Source organism: Toxorhynchites rutilus, chromosome 2 (assembly GCF_029784135.1).
Source record: "Toxorhynchites rutilus septentrionalis strain SRP chromosome 2, ASM2978413v1, whole genome shotgun sequence".
Classification (NCBI taxonomy): Eukaryota; Metazoa; Arthropoda; class Insecta; order Diptera; family Culicidae; genus Toxorhynchites; species Toxorhynchites rutilus.
Genome location: NC_073745.1, coordinates 154,434,096 through 154,449,275, shown reverse-complemented (window position 1 = coordinate 154,449,275; position 15,180 = coordinate 154,434,096). Strand labels below are relative to the sequence as shown.

General features: G+C 38.4%; 1 protein-coding gene and 1 long non-coding RNA gene across 7 annotated transcripts in view; one reads left to right on the top strand and one right to left on the bottom strand.

The window, feature by feature from the left end:
- Positions 1-15,180, bottom strand: part of LOC129767270 (uncharacterized) — a 152,248-nt gene that overhangs the window by 18,177 nt on the left and 118,891 nt on the right. The gene's annotated exons all lie outside the window — the stretch shown is intronic.
- LOC129767276 (uncharacterized) lies at positions 11,670-12,786 on the top strand. Of its 2 annotated transcripts, XR_008741505.1 has the most exons (4): positions 11,670-11,846; positions 11,914-12,020; positions 12,078-12,279; positions 12,423-12,786. It is a non-coding gene; the product is annotated as an uncharacterized LOC129767276 (long non-coding RNA). The 2 variants fall into 2 exon arrangements; XR_008741504.1 differs by having other exon boundaries at positions 12,078-12,786.

The following is a 15,180-nucleotide window of genomic DNA, read 5'->3' as shown; positions in this document are numbered from 1 at the left end:
ATTATCCAATTTAAGTCAAATATGCGCCGTTTTGTTCGCAAACTTGTTGCCATTTAGAAGGTAACTTCATTATCCCCCCGTTATAAAACCCCTCCTCCTTATTTGCAAAAAAACTCAGATAGATAATTCTCGCAAGCCTTTTTTGAGGCCAACTTAGTGTTACCAAGAGCGTTTTGCATGGACCGGAAGAGATGATAATCACTTGGAGCCAGGTCCGGACTATACGGTGGGTGCAATAGGACATCCCATCCGAGCTCCCGTAGCTTCTGGCGGGTCATCAAAGATGTGTGAGGCCGAGCGTTGTCCTGGTGGAAAACAACACCATTCCTATTGATCATTTCTGGCCGCTTCTGGTCAATCGCCTACTTCAAACGGTCAAGCTGCTCACAGTAGAGAACCGAGTTGAGGGTCTGGCCATAGTTGAGCAGCTCATAGTGGATGATTCCCTTCCAATCCCACCAAACACACAGCAAAACTTTCCTGGCCGTCAATCCGGGCTTGACGATGGCTTGGGCCGGCTCACCGCTCTCGACCACGACTTTTTTCGCTTTAGGTTGTCGTATGTGATCCACTTTTCATCACCAGTCACCATCTTCTTCAAAAATTGGTCGAGTTCGTTCCGTTTAAGCAATGCATCGCAGGCGTTGATTCGGTCTAAAAGTTTTTTTTCGCGTCAACTCGTGTGGCACCCATACATCCAGCTTTTTTTGGAATCCAATCTTCTGCAGATGGTTCCAAACGGTTTTATGGTCTATACCCAGTTCCTGGCCAATCGAGTGAGTGCTCACTTGCCGGTCTACTTGAATGATTTCAACGATTTTATTGGTTTCCACGACGATTGGCCTACCAGTACGGGGTGTATCTTCGACAGCCACTACACCAGAACGAAATCGATCAAACCAACGCTGTGCTGTGCGAATCGTTACAGTATCGGGTCCATAAACTACACGATTTTTTTCGGCCGCCTTCGTTGCAGTTTTACCTCGCAGGTAGTAAAAACGTAAAATATGGCGGCTTTCTTGCTTGGTGGACTCCATCTTTGACGCGCTATAACTTGAGACTGAAAAGAACAATCACAACACTGTCAAAACGACACTTATAGCACAGATTGTCGTCTTTAAATAGCTGTATAGTATGACCCGATGCGATAAGTACAACACAAGATATGTTTGAGTGTTGCTATATATTGACAATATACGACATTTCTCTTCCCCCAACCCAATATTATGCTCATTAGAGTGGGACAATCAATGCATAGGAAAAAACTCGAACTTTCGAAAGGGCCCTCCTGCAAAATGTTGATCCCAGCGAAAAAATATCCTATGCAAAATTTCAACTCAATCGAACTTTATTTACTATTGTCGCACAGCCGTCAAAGTTTCAGTTTTTTTGGAAACCGTGTGGGATGAATGGAAAGCGTAGCAAAAACAATCTGGGGCTCAACGTGTTAAAGCAGTTCTCTCCATAGTAATAGTAATAGTAATAGTAATAGTAATAGTAATAGTAATAGTAATAGTAATAGTAATAGTAATAGTAATAGTAATAGTAATAGTAATAGTAATAGTAATAGTAATAGTAATAGTAATAGTAATAGTAATAGTAATAGTAATAGTAATAGTAATAGTAATAGTAATAGTAATAGTAATAGTAATAGTAATAGTAATAGTAATAGTAATAGTAATAGTAATAGTAATAGTAATAGTAATAGTAATAGTAATAGTAATAGTAAAAGCATGCTTTTATCCACGAGATATTACCAATCGTCAGTAACGGGTGGAGGTGAGCTTTTGAGGTAGCAGTTCTGAGCTCGTACCACCTACGATATTGTGCAACTTGCTCGATGCTAACGCTAACCATACTGTTCTGAATCATATTTCGGACAGCTTCATAATTCGGACACTCTTTAAAAATAGCTTGAAATGCTTAATTTCTTGATGATATAGCTAACGGGTTACTCTAAACAATCAATCGTAATAATAATTTTATAGTTATACTAGCTGACCCGGCAAACTTCGTCCCGCCCAAAATTTGTTTTTTGTTATCAATACCTTCAAACATTCACGTTTTCTTACTAAGCGCAAGTTCATGAATTCAATCGCAGAACTGTTCATTGATTGATATTCTAATCGACTCTGTTGAATTTACCTTTTACTAAAAAAAATTCTAGTACTTCTACCAAAACTCATCATTATACGGGTCGGACTCGATTATCCGGAGTATTGATTTTTTTTTCACTTCGGATAATCGAATCCTCCGGATAATCGAGTCAAAACAATTTATTTTTCTTTATTTTTTTTTGCATATATTTTTAGTTTTTTGCAAATAAAAGAGGAATTTGATTTTTGATTCATCCCCTTAAAGTCAGAAAACACCTTTCTCAAATGAAAAAAAAATTAATTATTTATCCAGATTCACTCAGGAGGTGATAGACGATCATATTTGATGAAAAAAATCCTCCTACGCATATGTTCGAATTTCAACAATGACAGAGTTGCAGAATTTTTTTTTGTTTCGGACTCTGTTGCTTCATACTGGCTCTACATTCAAAAGGACGCTACGGAAGATGATTTTGATGCTTTCATTTGAAAGATGAGAAAATTTAGTACAGGATATAGTAGTGGATCAACTAAATTAGTGAATTTTAATAACATTTTGGAAGTGAAACACTTAAAAGTTAATAATTTTTAATGTGTTATTATTAAATTTATCCTAAAAATTTATATTAAACTAGATTATTTCTATCAATTGAAATAAAGTTCTTCAACCGCTCCACAATTTGTTCTTTGACGCACAACTTCTATCTTTCTTAAATTGGCTGCAATATCGATATAAACATTTCCAGGTGATAATTCAAGCAAAATCTTCAAAAATCAAGACTTTTAGCCCACTGTTAATGTAATAGACAATTAAACTTCACCTTAACGTTGAAAGGTTACATTTATTTATGAAATAAGTCATATTTGAAATATAAAAACAATATTTTTTTCCAAACTGAATATATTCGAGTCTTTATATAATCGAGTCCGACCTATACTGTATTATATTAGTCAAATCATTTCATTTGATACCAATATTGAAGAGGTTGCAAAAAATACATAGTCGACCATTTTGTGGCGACGACCTTTTCGAATTTATGTTGTTCATAGTGTAGTGTATTCTCCAAATCAAGCCATTCAGCCATTTTTTTAGCGACGGCCAAATTGAGTTTTTCAAGATCATGGAATACGCAGTACAATTAAATGTATGTTCCTAATTTCTGATCAATCATTCAACAGGAACGGGGTCAATTTTCTATAAATGTGGGACAACCCAACAAACATTCAAACATACATGGAAACAGGTCAAGCTGAATGAAACCATTCAAAAAGTAATTAGTTGTTTGGGGACTTCGGTCATCTTGAAATTGGATTTTTCATTATCTGCTATGTTCTACTAGTCGAGAATTTTCTTTTCATACATTTTTGGGTATTTTTCATAAATAACTGTGTCAAGCCTTTTTATTTGATATCCATATTGATGGGGTTCTGAGAAAATACGTAATCCGCCATTTTGTAGTGGCCGCCATCTCAGATTTGCATTTTTCATAAATAACTGTATTCTACTAGTCAAGCCCTTTCATTTGATACTCATATTGATGGGGTTGTGAAAAAAATATATATGGCGCCATTTTGTGGTGGTGGCCATTTTGGATTTGCATTTTTCATAAATAACTGTGCTTTACTAGTCAAGCCTTTTCGTTTGATACCCATATTGATGGGGTTCTGAGAAAATATGTAATCCGCCAATTTTGTAGTGGCCGCCATCTTGGGTTTGCATTTTACATAAATAACTGCATTCTACTAGTCAGGCCGTTTCTTTTGATACCCATATTAGCTATTCAGTATAGAATTATTATACAAATTATTCAAAATTTCCGAAAATCAAAAATAAAATACTCCGGATAATCGAGTCTAAAATTCCGGATAATCGAATCCCGGATAATCGAGTCTCCGGATAATCTAGTCCGACCTGTAATATCAGATTATTTTCAGATACAATTCTCGTTCAAGATTTTTCAACCACTTGCAAATAACATGTTTCTCCGTTACATGGAATAAATGTTTGATACAGAAAATATGATAGAATAAAGACAGACCCCTCCCCTCTTCACCCCTTAGAGAGGGGAAGGAGTGTCTATTCACCATAGAAACATTTCGTGCCCCCTAAAATCTGCACAGGCCAAATTTGGCTCTATTTGCTCGATTAGTTTTCGAGTTTTGCAGAAATTTCTTTTTCATTTGTATGGGAGACCCCCTCAGAGAAGGGAGAGGAGTGTCGAACCACCTTAGAAATGTTTCTTCCCCATAAAACCTCCACATGCAAAATTTAGTTCCGTTTGCTTGATTAGTTCTTGAATTTTGCGGAAATGTATGCTTCATTTGTATGGCAGCCCCTCTAAGAGAGGGGGAGGAGTATCTAACCACCATAGAGTGATTTATTGCACCCCAAAACCACCACATGCCGAATTTCGTTTCATTTGCTTGATTAATTCTCGAGTAATACAGAAATTTGTGTTTCATTTGTATGACTGCCCCCCTTTAGAGAGGGGGGAGGGGTCTCAAACTATCACGAAAACCTTCCCCGGCCTCGAATACCAATACATACCATACCAATACCCTACATACCAATTTTCATGACGATCGGTTCAGTAGTTTCCGAGTCCATAAGAATCAGACAGACAGACAGATAGACAGACAGAAATCCATGTTTATATATATATATAGATCATCATGACATTGAGCATTTGAAGTTATTTATAAAGAGTGTCCGAAATATGATTCAGAACGGTATATATTATTCAATATGATTCCACTTGGTAAAAATTTGGGGCTTATGAATGGTAATAAATCAATTATACAATGAAATCCGGCAAGTAATGATATATAAAATCTCACCACACAAAGTAGTGCTCATCCCACTGCAGAAGAGCTTTGAAATTTCAGTGATCCGTATAATTCCATCTGGATTGAGTTCATTTTGCGCGCAATGTTTGCGAAATTAAATTTCGCTTCCATTGTGGGTGATTCAATTTATTACTATGCAAACACTCCGCCATGCACGCAGCATATTGGATTTGCATATGAATGAAGCACTCGCAATGACAATACGCTCGAAGAACAGAATGTAATCTCGACACGTTCGAATCAGTACCAAGCGGTAGACAAACTCTGATTAAATACATTTGCTAAAACAAAAACTAAATCTCAATAATCATCCATTCCGCGGGGGTCATATAGGTTATGGGTTCCATACATTCATCCTATGTAAGGAAATGCTTACGTTCTTACGGTGATATCGTTTTCCAATGTTAACCGTGGCAAAATTAAATGTCATCACGTATTCGGTGGAAACTTTCACGGTGGGGGAATGTTTCGCAATATTACATTGACAAATGTGTCTGGCAAGTAAGAGCATTGGCAATGTTTGCACTAAAAGAAAAATGGTAACACCGGGAAAGAAAGCAAACGAAATGAGAAAGTTATCGGGAGCAACTCCAAATTCTTACACTGTGTTGATTTAATATTGGTAGCATGAATTTTGTGATGCCAAAGATGCTCCATGCCGTGACCGACCGCTTGCAATTTTCAACTGAAGCACCACGCCTCCAAAAGTACCACGCTGACAGGTTGTTGAACGTGTATTCGAGGGCGTATTTCCAACCTTCAGAGCGATCGAAGCGCAGACGGAGATCTAGGGGGTTGATAAATTTATTGAATTCTGTATTTTCTTGTACATCAACGATTTCAATTTGTCTGGTTATTTCCGAAGGCGCGATTCATTCGAGAACTCCTTCCTTCTATTCCATTCAAGAAACAGGATGTTGAAACTATGTATCAAGTTTACACGAGAGGTTGGATTAATTTATTCACGCAAGTGTTTCACAACCAAGCATATCTCAAAAGATAGGAGAATTTCCGTGGATGCATTTCTCGTTTCGAAGACCTTTTTATTTTGAGGCACTTTCTTGTGGATTATCAAGGACAGCGACCACAGAAGAATGTGCTTCAAGATGCGCGGTGAGATTTGTGGGGCCGCAAATTCCTCCAGACATGGTGGGCACCGAAAACAGCATATTGAAACTCCGAGATATTTACGGTTACTTTTTTTTTTGCTTCTTTTGCAATCGTTGCAGATTGCGCGTTTACAGGAAGTTGGCGTCAATAAAGTTGGATTGCGTAAAAGCGACGCCACTACGAAAAAGGGACCATATTTTGGTGAAAGCCCACAGTCGAGACGCTTATCTTTCCCGTGTTTCATTGATATACAGATTGAATGTGGATTAAAGTGTGCATTAATTGAAAATTATTGGCACCGGCACCATGGGAGATCACTTGCTGGAGTTTTGGAGAGGAAATATTTTCAGTGAAATTTCTGCGTAGGATAATTTCAAGCCATACCGTAGTCACCATCAGTGGTTTTTGTTGAAATGATACAATATATATGTGATATGTAGATGAATTCGGCTAATTTATATGCATCCTTGGGTAGAGAGTTAGGAGCAACGGCGACTTGCATCAAAAGGTTATTTTTATGAAGAAAGTGAAATCTTGTCCGGCAGTATCAGACTAACAAGTCATCACCCAGAAGCAACGGCTGAACAAGATGATTAAGGATTTTTTTAGGCTACGTTACTTTGAAAATGGCTGACGTGACTTATTTGAGGTTGGATGGAGCGAATGGCAAGGAACTGTTATACATTTTCATGGAAACCTGAAACCGACGGAGTGAGGTTCATTGCGCATTTCAAGTATCACCAACGAGCTGGCAATTAGTGAAAAATATTTGACTAATAAACTACTCCTCTTCCACTCTGGTCTAGAGCAGGTTATAATGGTGAAACTTACAGTACAAATTGTTTGTCGGTTCCCCATTTTATTCGGAAGTACCATGCTAAAGTCAATGTAGCCTTTTGCCCTGAACTTGCAACATCTCTTTACGCGAAAAGGTCTTAGGTACTTAAAGATACTTAAGTGAATTCAAAAACCCACTACGAGCAATTGAATTTTTTGACAAAATTTAAAAATAGGACAACTTATGTGAAAATGACACGTTCAAATTTATACAAAAGAAACAACTGAAAATATTCCGACATAAATTTTTTCAATGTCATGGCTAAAATGCAAGCCAACTGCCGTAACGCTGCCAGGAAGTGTTTCAATGTATTTTTGTGAGCTAGATAAATAGGAATCCTTCAAAATAAAACAAACATGATTTTCCAACCAATTCAACAGGATTATCAAAAACAATTAGAATTACTTCCACCTTGTGTACTCACGATACAAACTCTTGGACTAGGATTGATGACAAAAAATAAAAGAAAAATGCAATTCGTTGCAAAATATGAACTTTTTTGTACTTCATCAACCAAATGTTAGAAAAAAAAATCAACCAAATGTTATTACTCTATGAATATATGATACGAATAACATATGATCCATTTCAGCGTGACGTGACAACGTTTTGACTCATTAAAAACAGGTTTTTTTTTCTCGTTTTCATATATAAATCACAAGATTGGTAAAATTCAAAGCAAAATTGAGAGAATTTCCTACAAAAATCTTTAGTTGGAGAATATTTTACAGTTGAATTCGGCTGTTGCCAACCCAATATTTTTGTGACGTGACAACGCCTATATTTTTGCGGTTTCCGAATTTTGAACACTAATGGTGTATTTTCAATGCCGTTCCAAAACATACACATAAACTTTGTTCTATGATTTGTCAGCAAAAGATGAACATGGATTCCTGTTTATTCTGTTCTTCAGAAAACTCGCAAGAACTTTGCAAAAATCGGCATGCAATTTGTGACGTGACAACACGCTCTGTGCGAGAAAACAGTCTCCACAAAGCGTTGTCACGTCACATAATCAACATGTATTATTAAATAAGAATTTTACCGTGTTGTAGAAAGAAATATACTAAGCAGAAAAGCAGATCCTCCCGTTGAAGATGAATCACATTTGACTAATTTCTCATTGTTGACAAATCGACGACTGACTACACGAAACTTTACACACACATATTTTTACACATTTTAAAAAGGGGCTTTTATTTGTGCATTTCTCCTTTCAACAAAAGAAAAGGCAACTTTTCTGCCAAAGATGATATCTTTTCTGCCAGAAGAGACTTTCTCTACAAATTTACTTCAAATTTTGCAACACATCATTCCATGACGCTGAACAAATGACACACAATTGACTACTAACGTAATAATGATAACTAAAATGATTAAAATGCAACCGACAAACAAAATTAAAGAAACACAGCGCAAAGTCGAAAATTTTGAGTGATTTTTGATATGCTGTGACTTTATAAAAAATCAACGCAAGCAGATGAGATATACACCATTTTAAAGCTCCAAGTTTTCCGAATATTTACAAAATCAATTTATTCCTTTGACAAAAAAAAAACATTTAAATCTTTCGTATCGATTTCTAAAAAGTACCAGAAAATAGTGTAATTTTGCAAATATTGCAGTAAGTTCAAATGTTTGCAGGCAAATGTTTAGCCTATTGTGTCCCCATATCCCATTTGTATGCGTTGAGTTTTCACGAAATTACAGCATGTCAAAAATCACTAAAATTTTTCGACTTCGCACTCTGTTCCTTTAATTTTTTTGTCGAGTGTAAAATAACTACAATATTTAGATTGAATAATTGACTAGATGTATTCAACTAAAGCCGGCGCTACACGATGCTATGAACACCCCCGAATGTTGGTCGCTCGATGGTTCGACGCATCGTGTAGTCGATGTACGAGCTACGAATCTCCAATGTCAAGCGCCGAATATTCGCGTTGGAAGGTAATCCGTTAGTTGTACATAACTCTACATAACTCGTCCGAATCTATTTATGACAGATTGGTTTGTTTACAAGTTGTAGATAAAGGAACAATGAAATTGATTCGTAAAATTCAATATATGCGACAAAATAATGCTGTTTAATAATGTTGATCAGTGTCACAAATTATCAAAATTTATTCACGAATGAAGGAATTAGCTTTTTCCCAGTGTCGGATGAATTCTCTTCTGTTGACACTCAACACCATGTCTGTTATAATGAGTATAACACAAGAGTCGAGACGCGTGAACTTTGTCTGGTATATTGAACGAAAACAGCATGAACGAATTTCGCAAAGCCTGCATTCAGGCACTTTTATCACTGTCAATATTTTCAGGTGATTATCACGAACGTTAAGTTGATCTTCATCGCTTGCAGTAAATTTTTATTGAAATCGTGTTTGATTTTCATATTTAGAAAAAAAGAAAGAACCAGGAATCCGGAAAAGGCAACATTAGTTTTCGTTAAGCGTTGACCGTTGTGCGGCTGAGTGAGGTTTAGCGTTGAACGGCGTTAGCGTTCTGTTCCTTTTTTATACTGAAAGTGACTTTCAACACTTTTTGGTTGGTTCGTCGCTCGTCTGTTATTGTCACCCATTGCCCATCTAATTGGGGGTGTATGACATTTCCGGACAATCAGGAGTATATTCATTAAACATAGCAAGAGTTATACTATACATTCCATTGCCGAAGCCGCCAAAAACAAGATTTTTTTGTTATCGATTTTACTCTCAATTGGTTCACGTTGAATCTTATGCTTTGATTTTCACTAACACGCAATGATCTTCAACTTCGATGTTACGAATATCATGGCTAAAATGAAGATGCAAATGAAAAATGAACTTCACGGCAAGCTGATGTTGCTGTTCATTCCACTGGTGTTCATTGATATTGTTGTTCCACATTTATCGACTCTCGCTTGAGCAGTAGGTTATCAAAACAAGGCAGACTGAAATTCTCCGTATTTGAATGTTGTGAACGTGAATACTTTCGGCACTGATGTTGATTTCAAGAATTTTTGATTTACACCCCTTTATCAGTAGTACGTAGCATTTTGGAGTATGCTGCCTGCGTGTGGTCTCCGTTTCACAGCACCCAAATCACACGAATGGAGAGAGTACAGCGCAGTTTCATCAGATATAAAGGGTGTGTCACATCAAATTGCATCACGGAAAAAACGCTGTAGAAATTTAATTTTTAGGAATTATATCTTCAGCTTTCAGATAAGAGTGTATAGATCACGTTGGCCATGCTTCACTGTCAATTTTTCGTAAATTTGGAAAAATGTCGTCGAACGAAAAAGAGCGTCGTGAATTAATCCTGCGCACTCATTTCGAGAATCCGGAGTTATCACATCGGGACATCGGTAAGATCCTGGGAATCGTCCAATCCACGGTCAGCAGAGTACTAAAACGATACTTCGAGAACCTAACCATCGACCGGAAGGTGAAGAACGGCAAAAATGGATGCTCCGTCAGTGAAAAAGATCACAAGCGCGTAGTTAAGCAGTTTAGACGTGATCCGAGAAGTTCGGTCCGGGATGTCGCCAATAAGCTGAATTTGTCAAGTTCATTCGTCCAGCGGACCAAGCTGCGGGAGGGCCTGCGTACATACAAGGTTCAGAAGGCTCCTAACCGCGACGAAAGGCAAAACATTGTGGGGAAGACGCGAGCCCGGAAGCTGTACACCGAAATGCTGACGAAGCCGCATTGCCTGGTAATGGACGACGAAACCTACGTCAGAGCCTTTACCAGGCTCTGTGCTCATTTCATTCTTCACCGTCGTATGGACCTCACGGCAAATTGAATTCGTTTCTCTCTCTCATGTATAATGTATGCATGAATCGATGTTCGAGTTCATGGGGGGTAAACAATCCAGTCCTCCATTGATGGTGTAACTACTTTTTCGCATCAGAAATCAAGTTTTCGTTAAATGAAAATAAGACGACGGTCAACGACGTTAAAAGAAGATTTTGTACACGGGCAACGAGATACATATCAGGGTGGAGTAGTAGTCAGGGTGGAGTCGATTCTCATGTTTCGTCTTCTAAAATGTTGGATCCTGCTATCAACAAGATAATCAGTCACTCGCACTCTAAAACAAGCGTAAGGCCGATTACACATTATCCGGTTTCAGCCGGACCGGCAAATTTCCTAAATGGCAAATTTCGACCGTACCAACCTCTTTATGGAGCCGTGATGCAGCCGTCTACTGCGACTACAATGTCCGGCGACCGGACAAGAATGATACGCGATGACAGTAGCACTGTGTCGACGTCTGGTGGAGACTTCGGTTTGGGAAAGCAAATCATTCTCTATACGCTTAGCAGATCTTAAGACAGTTTTAAGTTGTTTAAATTTTTAATGAAAATTTCTACTTTATGTTATTTGATTACTTAAAACCCGTAGTACTGATTCTTAATTAACCATTTTTGTATAATTTTCTTGACATTTTCACTAAAACTCATTGTAATATGAAATCAGTATCAAACACAATTATTCTTCAGGGCGTTTTCCCCACTTGCAAAGAAGGTGTTACTCTATTACATAAAGAACATATTTCATAAGAAGAAGTTAATTTTCATTCATACTTTTATTTTTAAACCATGTGTTTACTGTACCTGAAAATCCATTATCACTATCATTTCCCAAAAGCGGAACACGAAACTCCATGCCATCAACGCGAATTGACAGTTGTTTGTCATGTCTGTTAGTATTAGTACAATTCAGGCAATTTTTATCCCCTTGAATTAGTATGTGTGTGTGTGCTATTGACGTTTGTTTGTTGATTTTGAAATCAATTCAGAATTTACAAGTGATATGGATGTCGAAATTTTCATTTCGCTTCTTCGGCAACGATCTGTGCTGCGGAACAAATTCGGTGATACAAGTTGCTGCACGAAGGTAAGCAATGGTCACAGGCGCACGAGATCATCATGGAGCATATTGCCGTGGACTGTGTTATCAACGGTGGGTGGTGTCTTTCGACAAATTGAACGAGTTCTTAAATTAACTTCCGTTTTTGTTTCGTTCACAGATTCGCTACTGAACGAGTTCGATGACGTCAAACAAATTTCCAACTGGTTAATCAAGGGGCATGTTTTGAGTGAGCTTATCGAGACTTTATGAGGTGTTTAGTTTGTGGTAATTTGAGCACACCAAAAATAGCTCTCTCCTAATATTAAATTCTTATTCTTTCAGACAATTTGACCTGACTCGAGACGCGATCGACTACGAGGTGGACGTGGCTCGGCTCGAGGATCTCAAGCCCTAAATGTCCGATCTGTGATCGGTGATCGAGATGTTTCCCTGTCCGACGCCGAAGCATCGGTTCTGTCAGAGCGAAATCACCCAATATATCTGAGTCGGACATTCTTTGCCCAAGATCCGCGTATAAATAGCTGTGCGTAGATTCACGCTCGAGTAGCTACTCCTGCCCCAGGAGTACGTGCTCGATAAATTGCGGTATATGCTGAGCGCGTTTCTGGGCGAGGACCTGCGTAAACAGCAATGTCCCTCTTCTAATATTCTTATTTGGTATTCCAGACAGTTCGACCTGACCCGGAACACGATCGACGATGAGGTGGCCGCAACTCGGCTCGAAGAACTCCAACCCAAACTGTCCGATCTGTGCTCGGTGATCAAGATGTCCCGGCGCTGAAGTATCGGTTCTGTTAGAATTAAATCACCCAGCTGTTGGCATATATATGATTTGGCCATTCTTCGCCCACGATCCGATGTGCGTTGATGCGAAATGTGCTCCAGAAGCTGTCCCTGCCCCAGTTGAACGTGTTCCAGGAATTGCGACACATGTTCAGCGTGTTTCTGGACGAAGATCTGCGGAAGCAACAATGAGATAGTGTTTGAAGGGAAATTATGTTTTTTCAATTAATTTATTTGTAAGGCTCAATCGCGTGTGAAATAAATTATGCTATTTGTGTATGTTTGAAAATAAAATAATTTAGCGTAGTACACCGCAACTGGACCAAAATTAGTTTTTGTAATACTGTTGATGACACCTATGTGTTTTGTCCAGTAAGTTTTTCATTTTTATCATTACAAATTTACATTGCCGCTGTTGTGGGAACTGTTGTAGAACCATATGTGGCCAAGATAAACGTGTGTGTGTGTGTGCTGAGCGAATTACGGAAAATGCTCGTAAACGTATTCTGAAGTGGGCGTAAGAACACCGTCCTGATGCAGGGTGCGCGTAATGTCCTGGTTTGCCAAACTCCAACATTCGGCCGTCTTTTCCAAGGGACGCAAATACGAGAAAGCTCGTAGTTGCCGCAGCAGCTGTGGTTTCAATATTTTTCGTATACAGTGGAACCCCGATTATCCACGAGCGGATTATAGTTTGCCTCATACAAACGTCTTAGATACAAACTAATGTCGTATCCAGACCATTCACCATTCCGCCGTCATCGCGGATATTTGCAGCAATGTTTATCTGTCATTCCGCTATATAAATGAATGCATGTATGTGTATGTGAAAGATGTACGGTTTTGTGTAGCGTGAGGTCTCTTTTACATTGTTATCCGGTTATCCGTCCAAACCCAGCGGCGCTTTTTGAAACCGGTCCGGCTGAAACCGGATAATGTGTAATCGCCCTAAGGGAACCGCGGGTAAGACGGACAGTGGGGGTATAATGGACAGGTGGTTGATTTGAATAGTTGCATTATGAATTTCAATTTTCTGTTGATGGGAATCCGTTATACATGCTATTTTTTTAATTTTTTTAAACCATCCTATGACAATGAATACTGATTAAAAGTGGAATATGGGAACAAAAACCAAAAATGAAACGTAATTCCACGTGTGGGTGTAATTTTTCCGGCATCGATATCAAACATTTTGAGTGGTTTCATTACAAAATTTAATTCGCTGATGGTTATATTTCGGTTTGAGAGTTAACAGAGAAGCGATATTAGGTATGTACGGAAAAGTAAATTTTTTCGTAAGTGTTAAATTTAAATTATTAAAATAATTGCACTGGTGGGGTTGAAATGGAGAGTCACATCCACATACAATGCATGATAGAAAGTGAAGGGAAGAATATTCAACTTTTTTTTATATTGCTTTCTCTTTTTGTTCCATTTCAGTTGCTGGACACACAAACACTGAGAGAGTGAAATTAAAGAGCGATAAACTTCTACGCTTCATATATTGTCAACCTGTCCATATTCCCCCACTACATGTTCACTATACCCACATCGATAAAAATGTTGTATTTTTCGGCTTGTTTTAAAAACCAGTATATTGAACTGTAAAAAACTGCTTTTAAGTTTTGGAAAACATGAGTTTCCAAAGATATAATTGAAGCTCTTTTCAACATGTCCGTCTTACCCCTATTTCATCTATGGGGTGGAGTTAGAATCAAGAAATAAAAGGGCCTCTTGAGACCATCAAAAACTCAATGATTTTTTTCTGTAAAAAGAGCGACCGTGAGGCGTAATTGAACCTATCCACCTCATGCTTTGAGCTGTACGGTATTTAACCTCTAAAATTTTCATTCGACAGCATAGCAAAACAACCGCGTGGCTCGTGTGTTGATGTTCTATCGATCGCAATCAATGGTCTGAAAAAAATATAATTTCAGCAAATGCAGAATCTACGTCGGTTAAAGATAACAAAAAATACGAACACCATCCAAAAGCAGCAAAAAACGCGTGATCTTGATCGTGAATTTCTAATTTTCTCGTACAACTAATAATAAGTGAAACCGTGAAGAAACAACCGCTGCTCGATCAAATCGGTTGTTTCTAAGCCATGCGTTGCGCGTTCGGCTTTCGTTTGCATTATGTTCGCTATTTTACTGCAAAACGTGGGCGTCGCGTAACCAAAATTTATCGTCGCACTTGAGTGCAATAACAAACGGCCACTAGAGCGGCTAGTGTTAGGAGAAATACAAGCATCACCCGAAAATTTTGCGGTTCGGTTGACCGCAAAGCAATGAATTACGGCGCCTGAATGCCATTAACGGTGCGGAATCGAGCCATTTTGGACTGGTTTCGCGACTCAAGGTTGATGCATTTTTAGCGCTGCAATAGCGCTTAGTGGGTCACAGGATTAAGCAACGGCGTTGTTCGAGAGCGAATGAAGCGTTTGTTCGACGGTCGATAAGTGTTTCAATTTCCCACAAGAATGGCAACACATGAATGTCGAGATTCCATGTGTGGAACGAACTTCACTAGGGATAATAGCGCTGTCGTCGCCTGACATTGAATGCGTAGGTTTTGCAAACATCTCGTTAACGAGGGTACCAGTTGAAAGACTGGGGGGTTCATTGCTCTAAAATTTATG